Source organism: Ochlerotatus camptorhynchus, unplaced genomic scaffold (genome assembly GCF_037179485.1).
Source record: "Ochlerotatus camptorhynchus isolate MF236.1 unplaced genomic scaffold, CSIRO-AGI_Acam_v1.1 ptg000767l, whole genome shotgun sequence".
NCBI lineage: Eukaryota > Metazoa > Arthropoda > Insecta > Diptera > Culicidae > Ochlerotatus > Ochlerotatus camptorhynchus.
The window spans coordinates 1662568-1678431 of record NW_027041234.1 but is presented as its reverse complement, the minus strand read 5'-3'; the positions used below and the strand labels follow the sequence as shown (position 1 = coordinate 1678431).

At 40.1% G+C, this 15864-nt stretch overlaps 1 protein-coding gene across 1 annotated transcript in view; it reads left to right on the top strand.

Annotated features, from left to right (window-relative positions):
• Nucleotides 1-2661, top strand: part of LOC135714948 (uncharacterized) — a 119830-nt gene extending 117169 nt beyond the window's left edge. The window contains exon 2 of the mRNA XM_065238357.1: nt 2480-2661. The gene's annotated coding sequence lies outside the window, so the exon portion shown is untranslated. The remainder of the gene's footprint in view (nt 1-2479) is intronic.
• The last annotated feature ends 13203 nt before the right edge of the window (nt 2662-15864 follow it).

The window sequence follows — 15864 nt, the reverse complement described above, 5'->3', positions numbered from 1 at the left end:
GAACGACGAGGATGTCAACTGTGGGTGATCCTTGCGATCACTTTCAACCGTTGTTGGGGTGAAGGAGTTCTGGAATTAGCCATGCATCTTCATTTAATATCCATTTGCCATGGCAAGTAAGAAGGTTCCAAATGTATGAACCTTACCATGCATCAAAAAATGCTTTAGTTCTATCCACAGCATCAACACAAAAAAGACAGACCATGCGCCATTATTCAAAAGTTGTGCAACAATACACTGAGCTCAGGTCCTTCTGCATGTTGAAGCATATTCCGAGAAACTAGTATTGCAACAAACAAAAGTGCATACATAGTGCCGTGAGTGGACAAAGTGACGTAAATGCCACTCTAATGGTCAAATTTAACTGAAAGATCTACATCCTCAATTACACTTCACACTTGTACAAAATTTGATTTAGATGCATATAGGCAAAGTAAGTGATGCTAGCCATACATTTTCGGACATACTGTTTCTATACAAAATTACGTCCACCATATAAGTGCTACAAAATCAAATGTTGTTTTGAACATCAAGGTTCATATGTTTAGCTTCGTTTAGATCAAATTCATTATTAGATCAAGCATTGCGAGGTTAAACATAAATACCCGTTTTCCAAACAATTCAATAAATGGATGTACGTCACATTGTCATCGCACGGCACCATAGATATTAAATTAGATGTGCTTATGCTCGTAAATAAGTGGTGAGGCATTGGAGAGGCTTCCTTCTCTCGTGCTCTGGGCTGTTCCGAGCTTGTGCACTCACGACAAGTGTTTGAAATTATTGTTTTTATTGAAAGTGTTAGTACAAATGAAAATGAATCTCCTCATGATGCCCTTTGTTGGCTTTGGAGAGTAAATAAACAAGAACTGTATGGTGTATGTGTACGTACGTGTGTTTACCAACTGCAACCTGTTCTTGTCTGTCGGAGACTAGAAGAAATTTACGGCAGTTAGAATAATGGTTCTAGGGCAAGTCATTTGTCAGTAGAGATGTCTAATTCTAGTTTTGCATTATTATCTTTTGGGTAATTCAGGATCAACGAGCCACTTTTGGGAGAGTCGTCATTCGAATTTGTAATCGTATCTTAGAATAGGTCTTCAGATTAATAAATGTTCAAACTGAAGTCTAGAAAACATATTTAGAGGAAACAGAAATAAAAGTTATCTTCCATTTAAATCCCCTTGGATATTTTTTATTATAGTGGAATTATATGGTAAATAACCCTTTTTTTTGCGGTTTCAAAGCATTTCACGACCAATCCAATTTCATTACTTCAATATCTTGAAGACTTTACTGATACTTTCGATTAGCTGGAGGTGATTTGAATAATTCCTGATCAAACTCCAGCTCCTACACCAGGACCCTACCTATTGACAAATCTTACGGCTTTACTTGCTATCAAAAATACAGGCTACTGTATTAAAAACTCGCAGAAGGCTATGAATTCCACAGTTTGCACTATAATAGTTGGTACGACGAACAGGCAATCTTATTAATGAGTTATTTCTCAAACTACGCGCTCTTGTCTGAAGAGTTAAATGTGCTAGTAGAGTTGGACCTCCCTTAGCTCAGTCGGTAAAGGCGCAGTGTGGCCTCCCTTAGCTCAGTCGGTAAAGGCGCAGCTACAAAGCAAGACCATGCTGGAGGTGGCTGGGTTCGATTCCCGGTCCGGTCTAGGAATTTTTCGGGTTGGAAAATTTCTCGACTTCCCTGGGCATAGAAGTATGATTGGACTTGCTTGCCACACAATTATACTAATGCAAAAATGGTACAGGCATCGAAAGCTCTCAATTAATAACTGTGGAAGTGCATCTAGAACACTAAGTTGAGAGCACGCAATAAGCTAATATGCAATATGCAATAAGCTTTAAATGCGAAGAAGAAGAAGAAGAAGAAGAGTTCGACAGTCACAGAGCACACCAGAAATACAGAGAGCGCTGGATGTTTTCCTTCTGAGAGTGTCCAAACCTATCAGCTACCACCGGTTTTCATAAGTTGGCAGCTCAAAGCGATTGCGCCATGGAACGTGACGCAGGGCCTAGCGAAGAAACCTGTATTGAACGCTTTCTATCCGGTTGGATCCATTTTGGTAGAAAGGATACCAAACCACTGATTTCAGTACCAATCGAACGAGAGCACAGTATAGTGATTTCAAACAGTACACGCCTTTGAAATCTTTGGCTACGTGGAAGATCAGTCCTAGGTTTCTCGAGGCCTTTTCCGTTATATAAGAAACGTATCTACTGAATGTCATTTTGGAATCCAAGATAACCCCAAGATCTTTCACCAGGCTCTCTCTACTAATACGAACACCCGACAAAGAATAGTCGACAAGATATGCGGACTCGGCTTCTTTTGAATGAAATTACAGCGCACTTATTCGGGTTTAGCACCATACTATTCAAGTCGCACTGGTCGGCGAATAAATGTATGTAGCTGCCATTGGCGTAACTAATGGGGGTGCCAGGGGGGCCAGGCCCCCTCCAGAATTTTTGGTGTTTGTTTTTGACTCACCGGTATTTTGTCAAGCTTGTTAAGTTCAATGCTACTATTTAACAGTGATTACTAAAATTGGACCATCAACAAAGATTTTTTAAAGCCCTTTATGTTGATTACTTTTGTTATGTTCTGGACTAGAAGAAACAATTTTGAGAAATTATATTATATCAAATCGATGGCAATAAGACGTCTTCAGGCTCTACAAATTGGCCATGAGTCCAAGATTTTTTCTTAATCTTGTGGAAACTTCGTAAAACTTCAAATAAAAGTTCAGGGAAGATCGTAGAAATTAAGTAAACTTGGTAGAAATCTTGGGAAATTCATAGATTTTCAGAAAAATTCGTAGAAAAAAGGAACTTGGAAAAGTTCTGAAAACTTCGTTGAAGTAGATAATTCATTTAAATTTGAGGAGCTTCGTAGAAAATAAAGGAACATTATTTTATTTTAGGGAAGCTCATTACTGATCGGGAATCTCTACATAATTTCAGTGTTTTTAGCCTCATGGACTTGGAATAGTTGTTGAAATTCAACAGCAAACTTTGTAGAAGATTTTCGAATTTCGTAGCATTTTGAGGAGCTGAAATAGTTCAATAAACTTCTAAGAACTTCAGGGATCTTCGCTTCAGTTTAGGGAACTTCGTTGCAGTTTTTCAGAGATCTTACTCCAAAAAAGCTCCATGAACAACGCTAAATTTAATGTCTTTCCAGAAGCACAAAGATGTCAAGAAATCTTTGTTGAATTTAAAGAAATGGAAAAAAATATAAAATTTGGAATAAATTCAGGGAATTTCGTAGCAGTTGAGGAAATTTTGTAAAACCTAAGTTTTGTAGATGTTCAGGAAACGTTGCATAAGTTACAGGATAGTCTTTCAAACATTCATTCAAACATTCATCAGGAAATATTCGAAAGATATCCATATAGTCTAAGACATTAGTAAAGTTCACTGGATATTTGGTAGGTTGTAGGTTGATCAGGAAGTATTCAAAAGTTTTCCAGCTGATGGAATCAGATGGAATCGTGAATGATGAATCTTGATTTTATGGCCATATTTGTACATTCTCTATAGGGAAAACCCGTGCCTTGGTGTTTTAGCTATATTATAACAAATTTTCACTCCAGCAGCTTAGAGATGAACTAGCCTAAGGCTAAAAATCTCTTAAATAAAGAATTAAAAAAAAAAAAAAAAACTCCAGCAGCTAAATTCCGGGCAGAAATTTCAATTTCTGCATATACCTAATATGTATAAATTTCTTTCTTTTCGATGAATTGTATGCCCAGAATTTAGCTGCAGGATAGTTTGCATGGATCAGCACTTAAAAAATTCCGTAAATAATAAATTGATACCAAATGGGTTTAACCCAAGGGGTAAGTCACTCAGAACATTGTGCCGAAATTAGATTCGGCATAGCTTGGGCACATCCATCGGCACACCTTCAATATACCTTCGGCACAATCTTGTAGGCATTGGAATATTGTAAATAAAATGGGAGCACTGCTGGACAACTGTCGTTGAAGTTGTTCACAACATTACGTGCTGTTTGACTGTATTTTCAGGAATATCCTCTAATTGAGTATACCAGAGGAACTCAGACCAGCAGTTCACTTATAGATCTAAATACGAAATGTAGGATCTAGAGTTGGCTCAAGAGAAAGAGGCAGTATTAGTACCCTTAATTCAAATAATGCTGCAACTCACTCAAAATAAGCTAAAGAAGTCTATTCATCATCCTGTATAGCCGGTCTCCAACAACGCTCCTCACCGGTTCCAACTCTTTCTGGCCGCTGATGACCGATGCTTTTCACATCACGAAAAGCTAGGTTTCTGGTCTACCTTTGAGGGCATTATCAAGCACCCAAAAACAGGACTTTTATTACCCTATGGAACACAAATCATCGAAATTTCGCACACCCGACACTTCCCGCGTCATCCTCAATCCGATTTATCTTTGCAATTTCAAACCAAAACATTCAAGGTGTCAGACATACCGGGTTGCCGGGATGGGTATTTTACAAACAATCGCAGCTTGCTCTATGACCGGCACAATCGGCACACTTGAGGCACACTGACAAAAAAGATGACCCAAGATTGGTGTGCGGAGTGACCTACCCATTGGTTTAATCACAACTAACTAAATTTAAAATATTAAAAACATCCCATATTTTGCAAAAATAAGTTAAATTACTATCTAGTTATAAACAGGAACACAATCATGCAAGTTTAAAGTTCATTCTTAACGATTAGAAATAAAGTTAAATCTTGATTTTGTTAGTTAGTTCTAAAATTAAAAAAAGTGTTCTGGATAAATGCTTTATAGCTTTTTTTTTTCACTTTAAATTCAGAATCATGACATTCAAAATCCGGTATCTTAAAAACCTGATGAAATTAAATTATAACCTGATTATTCACAATTTTTGCCACATGTCAAGATTTTTTTTCGGAATTTTTGATTCCTGTTTTCTTACTTTCTTATCTCGAACAATTTTTCTCTCGAGAAATGCTGTGAGTCTCAGAATCTAGGTAAGTTTCCTAAGATCTTGAATTACGAATTTTGAAGACCAGGAGATTAAAAACTTGTGTTAGCTTAAGATATCGATTTTTTTTTTTAAATCAATTAAATTTATTTAGAACAACATTTCGTCCACATTTTTTTAGAAGGCACATTTATTTTGCGGAGTTTTTTTTAAACTTTTGATAAGGTCAAACATACTATAAGTATAAAATTTCTTCTTGTTTTTAATATTAATGTGCTAGAATTTTGATGAAATGACTGTCCAGGGAAGATATTGTAATTTTATCCTAGTCTTATAATTGATCTAAATTCGTTGACTTTGGTTAACATTTGTATTTGAAGAATTTATGTTTAAAATCTGTATCAGAGATATCCTTTTGTATAAGCTACAAAATCTTTAAAACATATGGGTTTGGAATCACAAATTTTATTTTATCATTAACAATGTTAAGAATTGTGCATCTGCAGCATATGCATGTACGTAATTAGTGGATTTGTTATTTATTTCGACGCTTTTTAACAAGTTCTTGTTGAAAATCAACAGCATTGCTATCGACGCGTAGAAATATTTCTGATCGATTGGTGATAAAATTATTGAAATTGGTCCAGGAGCAGCTGAGTTGTTAACGTTCAAAATCTGTCATAATTTCGTTACATGTTCAATTTTCAGTTTTCACAAAGTGTACCCCCATATAGAAATCATCCACGTAGTCCTACGTCAAAAAATTGTGCATCTTGAACATTTTCCTACGTCCTTTTTTTTTTTTTTTTATATTAATTTATTTGTACAGGCTCAATCGAATAAACTTTACAGAGCCGAGTTATCATTTTCATTATACATGATTATTGTCTTAAATCTAGAGTTAAAGGAATTGAACCGATTACTCGCGGTCGTCTCGAGGTTAGTGGAGATTTACAATTTTTTGGGTGGGGAAAGGGAGAAGGAGGTTTGAAATATGATTTATTATACAAATATTTAATTAATCCTAAAACATGAACTTATTTCTATTCATCTTGAAAACAAACATTAAAAAAAAACTACACGCACAATACACAAACTAAACACAAGGTTAATCAAACTTACAATCTAAGGTTAGTATTCTTAAAGTAAACATATATGAGTTTCATAAACTCCAGGTCACGTCTAGCCAAAATATCCCGAACTGGAACATTAGGTTGTCTACCTCGAGCCCGAAGGGAATCGCACAGCTCAGATCTGACTCCACGATGCTCAGCACAAGACCAAAGGATGTGATCGGCGTCTTGGTAACCTTGCCCACATTCACAGAGATTGCTGTCTCCCAGCCCAACACGAAACAAGTGAGCGTTTAACGAATAGTGATTGGACATGAGGCGAGACATCAGACGAATGAAGTCTCGACCCACATCCAACCCCTTGAACCAAGGACTCTTCGACACCTTAGGGATGATCGAATATAGCCATCGTCCCAAACTCCCTTCACTCCACTTATTCTGCCAGCTGACGAGTGACTGTTGACGATAAATGAAGAAAAATTCATCGTAGGCGATTTGTCGATCGTAAATATCGCCTTCCATAGCGCCCACCTTAGCAAGTGAGTCAGCCATCTCATTGCCCGGAATCGAGCAATGAGATGGGACCCATGCAAAGGTGATGACAAAAGATCTTAAAGATAAAGCACTTAAAAGCTCTCGTATTTTCATGAGAAAATACGAGGAGTGCTTTACCGGCCTCATAGAGCGAATAGCCTCGACAGAACTGAGACTATCCGTAAAAATAAAATAATGATCTGGTGCAAGTGAGGCGATCGTTTCTAGCGTATAATATATTGCCGCCAGTTCAGCAACATATACGGAACAAGGAGCTTGAAGCATTCGAGAGGCGCTATGAAATTCGTTAAAAATACCAAAACCAGCGGACGACTCTATTAGTGATCCATCTGTGAAGAACGATCTTGCGGAATCAACTTGGCCAAACTTTGCAGCGTAAATTGACGGAACAATCATGGAACGATGATGTTCTGGGATTCCACGAATCTCCCGCGTCATAGATAAATCAAAACTAACTGAATTGCCGAAGTCGGAGAAGCGTACACGATGGGGATTATGCTGTGAAGGGCTGACATCCTGAGTTATGTACACGTAGTACAATGACATAAAACGAGTTTGAGGGTTTAGCTCAAGAAGCTTCTCAAAGTTTTCGATTACCAGTGGGTTCATAACTTCACAACGGGTGAGGAGCCTGAGGGACAATTCCGAAAACCGATCCGATAGTGGCAACATGCCCGCCAACACTTCGAGACTCATCGTATGAGTCGAGTGCATGCATCCTAACGCGATACGAAGACAGCGATACTGGATACGTTCCAGTTTGATGATGTGCGTTTTAGCCGCCGACTGGAAGCAAAAACTACCGTACTCCAAAACCGATAAAATCGTTGTCCGGTACAACGTTAGAAGATCTTGCGGATGAGCTCCCCACCACGTTCCGGTAATTGTTCGGAGAAAATTGATCCTTTGTTGGCATTTTCGTCTCAGATACTCAATGTGGGATCTCCAGGTGCATTTGGAATCGAACCAGACCCCAAGATATTTGAAAGACATGGACTGAGTGATCGGCTTACCCAAAAGTTGAAGCTTCGGTTGTGCTGGGCTATGCTTCCTAGAAAAAACGACCAACTCAGTTTTCTCCGAGGAGAATTCGATACATAGCTCGATAGCCCAAGTAGACAAATTATCTAAGGTATCCTGTAAGGGTCCTTGCAGGTCGACCTCTTTGAGCCCTGTCATTGACACTACTCCGTCATCTGCAAGTTGTCTCAACGTGCAGTTGTCACTTAGACAATTGTCAATTTCTCTGACGTAGAAATTATACAAAAGGGGGCTTAAACATGAGCCCTGGGGGAGACCCATGTAACTAAATCGAGAAGCTGTAGAGTTTCCATGAGAAAAGCTCATATGTTTCTCTGACAGCAAATTGTACAAAAAGTTATTAATTAATGGGGAAAGGCCACAAGCGTGGAGTTTGTCTGAAAGGACTTCAACGGATACTGAATCAAAAGCCCCCTTAATATCCAAGAACACAGAAGCCATTTGCTCTTTTTTAGCAAAAGCCAACTGGATTTCTGTGGAAAGCAACGCGAGACAGTCGTTCGTTCCCTTACCCCTACGGAAACCAAATTGAGTATCTGAGAGTAGGTGGTTCGTCTCAACCCATTTGTCGAGGCGAAAAAGGATCATTTTCTCCAACAATTTTCGAATGCACGATAACATCGCGATGGGACGATACGAGTTATGATCTGACGCGGGTTTTCCAGGCTTTTTAATGGCTATAACTCTCACTCGCCTCCAATCATCTGGAACAATATTGAACTCCAGGAACTGACAAAACAAGTTCAACATGCGCCTCTTAGCGACGTCTGGGAGGTTCTTCAACAAGTCGAACTTGATCCTATCAGCCCCCGGAGCCGAATTGCGACACGAAAGGAGCGCGAGTGAGAGCTCCAGCATTGAAAAAGGCTGGCTGATCTCGTCTACCGAATTCGTCGTTTCGCGAGGAATCATCTGTGCCGGCACGGAATCAGGACATACTTTTCGCGCGAACTTGAGAATCCACCGATCCGAGTACTCCTCGCTCTCGTTGTTTGAAGACCGGTTACGCATCCTTCGCGCCGTGTTCCAAAGCGTATTCATCGACGTTTCGCGCGATAAACCGTCCACGAATTGCCGCCAGTATCCGCGTTTCTTGGCTTTGATGAGGCTCTTGAGTTCGTGTTCAAGAGTCGAGTACGCTTCGAAATACTCGGGTGTTCCGCGTTTCCGGAAAAGCTTAAACGCGTCGGACTTTTTACGATAAACCTCAGTGCATTGCTGGTCCCACCAAGGGGTAGGAGGTTTCCTACGAAAAGACGTTCCTGGAACCGGCCGAGTTTGAGCTCGAAGCGCGCTGTCCAAGATCAGATTGGAGAGGAAGTTATATTCCTCCAACGGTGGAAGCTCTTCTACCGACGACACGGCTTCATCTATCGCGGTCTTGAACGTTGTCCAATCGATATTACGGGTGAGGTCGTACGCGACGTTAACGGGTTCCGACGGATTGAACCCACTGGCAATCGAAATTTTGATCGGCAAGTGATCACTACCGTGGGGATCCTGGATCACATTCCACGTGCAATCCAACGATAATGAATTAGAGCAAAGTGTGAGGTCTAATCTACTTCCATTCGAGGATGGACCAGCCAGACGTGTTACTTCTCCATTGTTAAGAATTGTCATATTGAAGTTATCACAGAGGTCATATATCAAAGTAGAACGGTTGTCATCATACAGTTCCCCCCAGCCTGTACCGTGGGAATTAAAATCTCCCATTATCAACCGTGGAGTAGGAAGAACTGAACAGATATCTGAAAGTTGTTTCGAAACTCGGGGAGGAATATACACAGAAGCAATACAAAGGCTCTTGCCTTTAACAAAAGCCTGACATGCGACAACTTCAATACCTGGAAATTGTGGAAGATTCACTCTATAGAAGGAATGGCACTTTTTGATCCCCAAAAGTACTCCTCCTCCACGCGAATCCTCACGATCCAGTCGAATAATGTTAAAATCATGAAAAGGAAGATCGATATCTGAAGAGAGCCAAGTTTCACACAGAGCAAATGCATCACAATCATTATTGTGAACCAAAAACTTAAACGATTCTATCTTAGGAATAAGACTTCGACAATTCCACTGTAGAACAGTGATCAAATCCCCGACCTCGTTTGGAAAATTATCCATCGAAGGAGATGATTGCTGCAAGGAGGGGCCACTTCAATGTCAACTGCTTCAAGAGGGTTTTCACAGTAGGAAGCATTGCCAGAACAATGCTTTTCAGAGGATCAGAAATATCGAGGTAATTGAGGATACTGTCCACAATGTTATCAAATGAGAACAACCCAGATGAAGAAGGGGCTTGTGTTCTGAAAATTGGGGCATCGGGGGTTTTGGATGTCCCCGGGAGAGGTGGAAAATCCTGGGTATAATCAGTTCTGCGGAATCCAGGAGGAGTAGAAGTCTCCTTTTTTCCACCACTCCTTGATTTGGGCAAGCTGATTTGGGGTTCTTGATCTGCAACTTTCCGCGAACGGATGCGTTTTCGTTTCCGGGCAGAACCTTCCGGAAAACTGAAAGAAACTCCCTCCTCAGCCAAGTCAGAGCCAGACTCGTCATCTGACAAAAGAGCGAAGGGATTTGTTTCGTTGGTCGATGGCTTGGCTGTCTTAAGCATTTCTGCAAAAGACCGCCTGGAACGTTCTTTAAGAGAGCGCTCTAGTTTTTCCCCGCGTTGTTTATACACCGGTCACGACGAGAGACCATGAGGAGGAGATCCTTTGCAGTACACGCATTTTGGTGCCGTGACTGTGCAGGCGCCATCCTCGTGCTTCTCCCCGCATTTGGAACAGCGTGCCTTACTGCCACAGTGAGAGGCCGTATGTCCCAACTGTTTGCAGTTTTGGCAGATCATGACCCGAGGAACAAACAAGCGCACAGGTAGCCGAAGTTTTCCCAACTCGATGTACTGAGGAAGGGCTGAACCAGAAAAGGTCACGCGAAACGAGTCTGTGGGGGTAAAACTCTTTTCCTACGTCCTAAATGTATTAAATTTATTGTGTGTGCACTTTACCTTGAAACAGCCAGAAGTTTATAAAATTATAAAACTCAAACTCCTAGAATTTAATTTCGGTTCCTATGTATAAGATTTGATGATGTTATATTCAAAATCAAAAAACAAAAAATTATTTACAAAATTCATGAAACTACCTAACCCTGAGCATTATCTTAACTTTGAAATGCTTACAAGATCCGGACTGTGATTTTATTACAAAAAACATGAACAAACGATCATTGCTTGTTCAAAATCAGTAAGCGTTTAAGGCTTTCCCAATTGTTGTTATGGAATAAATATAATCAAAATTAATTGTTTTACCATTAAAATAATAGTAAGCCTCAATGTCATATTATTGGTAACCGAAAAAAATGTACCCAAAAATCAGTTGCCTTAGACGCAATTTGAGTGAGTTCTTAATAAACCGTAGTTTTGCAAAATTAAAAAAAAGTGCAGCAGGCTCCCCTTCGGCCCCCTCCAGATAAATTTTCAAGCTACGCCAATGCTTTGGTTTCAATGGCCTATCCAAAAACTAATTCCAGAACTCAATCATCCAGACTCAATTAATTGTTGAATAGGTCCTATGTCCATTTTTCGATTCAAAAATCGAAAAGTTTGATTCGCTTTTTACCGCGATCAGGCAGCATTTTCGCAATAATAATACGTACAATCATTATTTTTAATCTATGAAATTTTAATTGTGTATATCAAGAGCCACATGTGAAAAGGGTGTACAAGCTTTTTGTAAACAAACCTTTGTAGGCCTTTTTCTCGCCCACCGAGAGTCACCCATGCAAACCAACAACATCATCGGGAAGGGTGAAAATTTGATGGTTTGCGTTTGTGTCATATGGGTGACGAGAGGTTTTTTTTTACTAAAAGCTTGTATACCCTTTTCACATGTTGTTCAAGTCGCACGCGAATTCACATTTCTTTCCATTCTATAGGCCAAAGAGAATCCCAATTGCGTTTCAATGGCTAATAGGCCCAAAAAAACCCGTAGGCCAAGTTGAGCCACCAGAAGCAGTTTTGCATTTTCAACAATAAACGAATATTTTGCGACCCCTTATCAGAACTAACGGTATATATGGAAAGGTAAATAAATTTGGAAGCTACCTGTAATAATACAATTCCGTTTGGTGCTAAACTACGATACATTAAGAAATACTAAGTGCAGGTTGTGCTTAATTGGTTGGGAATGGGGTAGTTAACCCTTTATAACATGCTCTTAAAGAAGCTACAAGGTGTGTGTGTAAACGTAATACTACACCTTGTTGGGTCTTTGAGACTATATAGATAGTTGATACCTTGTATTATGATTATAACCGACTATCTCATCACTGCATCTGCACAGTCATCAATAAAGAGTTGTCTAGAAACCACGTTGGTAGGATTTGAGAAATGCATTTCCTTTATCTGCGTGGATTCATACTAATTAAAGGGAAGTTTACCGGCCCGAAATTAAATATTTAGATTTGGCACGTTTTAATTTTTCTAAAAATATTGGGAAGAATTTTCAAAAATCCAAGAAAATCAGTTTCTTCCTAAGACTCTTGACAAAAATAACATGTAATCATATTTTTTCTATCTCATCATGAAAATAAAAATTGGACTCTCAGCAAAACCGAAAAGTCGATGTTTTGTGGTTTTTTGAGTCCAACTTTATGCCATGATGACTTAAATAAATGTTTTTTTTTCACTTGAATTTTCTTTAGAAAATACGAAAAATGTATTTTTTTTTTTAAATTTTTGATATCTTTTTCCAGTATTTTTAGAAAAATCAAAACGTAATTATTTTTTTCGGAGCGATGAACTTCCCCTTAAAAACAAAATTATGAAACATTCACCGCCGCCAACCCCCTCCCCCTCTAAGGCTGTCCACGTGGAATGTAAGCAGCCCCATGATACTTTTAATTTCTCTATGCAAGACATAATCTAATATCACATCAAGCGACCCACCATGTCATCTAACTGCCCTGATCCGCCCATAAATCACACATGATTAACCCTCACACCCACAGGCGCCCATCCTCGCCTCCAAATAAGCCCAAACATTAGGGGTTAATATTTGCAAATTTGTGTCCTACCGTTTTGCGGTTTGACCTGAAGGCAGACCGAACCCAAAACGTGTGGCGGTTGACTGTGACTGCCCACATTTCAATTAACATTACTCCGCCCGATCTGTGCGTGTGCCGCACTATCACACACAAACACACACCCACACACACACACACACCCACACACGCGTATTGACCGCAGATGCATTGGGTTTGTATAATCAAACCAAATACCGGAGCTCGGTTTATGGTTTAATGATGTTGCCTATTACGAAACAGCAAGAATTAGCGCATCCAGGGGGGGATGCGGGGGGTTCAATGTGCTCAGTGCAAATATACGACTCCCACGGGTGGGGAGAAATGGCGATTTAGTTAATTTCAAATTGCATGTTATTCCGGGTTTTAATTTGGGCCCAATTCACGTTCGGCAAATTATTAACGCGATTTCGGCAAAGCTCCGCATCGATATGCATTTGCGGCTCGGAGGAAGAGCAATCGACGGGGCGGAGGCCGGTATTCTGTGGTTACAGCCCCGGACGAGAGGATTTGCGCTAAATGTTTTATCGTTTTAAGTATTTGAAAACTGTATTGTTCCATTAAAATTGAATTCATGTTAATGGGATTTTTCGAGGGTGTGTGCCGCTCCCGGCGTTCATCGTGCTGCGTTCCGCATACAAACACCAATAGGATGTCCGTGCTTCGGTTGGATTGCATTATGGAGATGGGCTTTTGATAATGCTCCGACGGTAATAATTAAAATGAAATGGATTTCCAGGAAGGCTGAGCGCTGGAAATTAGAATGCAATATGATTATGCCGAGAGTGAATGGCATTCTGGATGCGGCAATAGGAATTCGACATTTGTGGCATTGCTGATAGTATCTAAAATTTTGATAATTGATTTTTTGTAATGCGCCCGTGTATGGCCGTTGAAAACTGGTAAGTTTTTAGTAAGATTTAACTCATGAATTGCATCAGAATTGCAAAACTGACTCATCTTCGAGATAGTTACTTGAATCAACGGTTAGGTAAAAAATGGAGGCGGCTGTGGATTCTAGATGTTGTGATGTGGATAAGGGAAATATTTGTTTTGTTTATATGGTAAAATATATGGGAAACTAGGTGAATACTTCCAGCTTGCTTTCTCCCACGCCCGCAGCTTTCTTCTATCTTATGTTTTTTACTCTTCATTTCTTTGCTGCTGATTAAACAGATCCTTTGCTGCTAAGTAGGTTGCGTCTTTACACTCCGCTGCTGATCCTGGCTTTCACTTGCTTGTTCTTCTTCATAGAGCACCTAAATAGCTCTCGTTGTGGAATATCCAAATTGCTACCGCTTTGATCTTCGTCCTTCGATCTTCGCACTTTTCCTCGCTCTGCTTTCATTCTTCGTTCAGTTGTTGCTTCTCTGGCTGCTTCCGTTTGGGGCAGAAATTCATCTGGTGCCCTCCATTTTACAAAGAAAACACACGTTCTTGTTCCCTTGATACATTTCTTTCCCGATTGAGTAAATGCAGCGATGTAGGAATTATCTTTTTCCATCCATCCACACACCGCGTACACCAGCGTACATGCCGAAGCACAGCTGTGTTGGGAATTTCTCTCGGACGACTAGCTTAACTTTATTTCCCCAGGACCTACGGTAGATATTCGCACATATTGGAATATTACCCCGCAGTCGACATATGTATCTCAGCAGCTTTCCATCATCATAATGAAAAAATAATTGCTCAGAGCTATGCAACAATGTGCGGAACATTGAGTTTTCGCACTAACATCACTAGTTTACATACCAATACCTGCCAACAGAGTCGAGTTTCGAACGCCTTTGAATACGGTTGTGTCTTAAGTTTGTTCTCTGTTTTGTGCGTGCATTCGCTTTCATAGTTTTCGGCTGCATTTGCCGGATTAGCGCTGGCACTCTGCCTTCCGGACGGCTATACGTGTGTGAGTGGTGGTTTTCTCGCTTTCCGAGAAGTTTTAGAATCGAGAAAGAAAACATGATTCTTCGTGTTTGCAAGCAACAGAAGATTTAACGCTATATGCGTTGTTTGATTTTTTCTCCCGGTTCAGAAATTTTTGGCATCGCGAGTGATAATTTTAATTTTAGTTTATTTACGTGGTGATGATGTTGGTTCACTCGCAACTGTTTTTGAAAAAAAATTAAGTGTCTTCGAAAGAAAGTGAACCAAAAGTGCTTCTGAACGTGTTTCGCAGTTGGGTGTGATGAAATTCGTGCATACCCGGTTGCACCGATTCCTTTTTTATACCGTTCGATGACGACGGGTGTGTTTTCACGAGAGTGACGTTTATTGGATCCGTTTCTTTGCACGGGTGTGTGTTTTTTTTTTTGTAACTAGCGTAAGTGTGCCTGCGATTTGCATTGAGTGTCGGAGATTGTGAGTAAGCTGAAGGATGTCTCGCTGGATACGCCCAAGACTAGACGGGCGGTAGCTGGTGGCCGGAAACAGTTCCTGGGGAAAGCACTAGATGCGAAGCTCCTCCCAGATGACCATGGCAATACAGGAAGTATTACAACTAAGGTAATTACTATTAAATATTTTGCAAACAGTGACAGATAGCGGACATGAAGAACCAGTGGAGATGCCGGGAAAAGGTGTTTATCCTAGACAAATGGTAGGTTACAAATTCGCTGTTGTCGTTGTCGTTGTCGTAGGCGCCGTCGTAGTCGCTGTCGTAATCGCCGTCGTAGTCGTAGGCAGTACCGTTAGTATATTTAAAATTAACCATCAACCGCTGAAAATATGAATTATCGCGTATTTCTGTTGTTCATTACATGCCAAGTGAAATTTTAGAACGTAATTTCATTTGAATAGCTTGTTTAACCAGGTCTTAAACAATCGTCACGTGAACCATGCGTAAATAGAAAATCGAAACATTGAACGTCACGTGAAAGTGGATCTTAATGAAGGCCTACGTACTCTTTCGTAGCTTTTAGTTTTAGGATTTCAAAGATCGTCGGTTGCAGTGGCTTGCTTACTGAGCAGAAAAACGCGGTCCCAAGTCCTGTCATATTAAAAATGTATGGTAAGATCGCTTGTTTATCGTGTATTTTGTAAAACTTTTCGTTGTCGTCGGTGCCAGGTTTAAATAGTTATAAAAACTTGAGTAACGCTATAATGTGATATGAGGGGCTCGGTGGCCTTAGA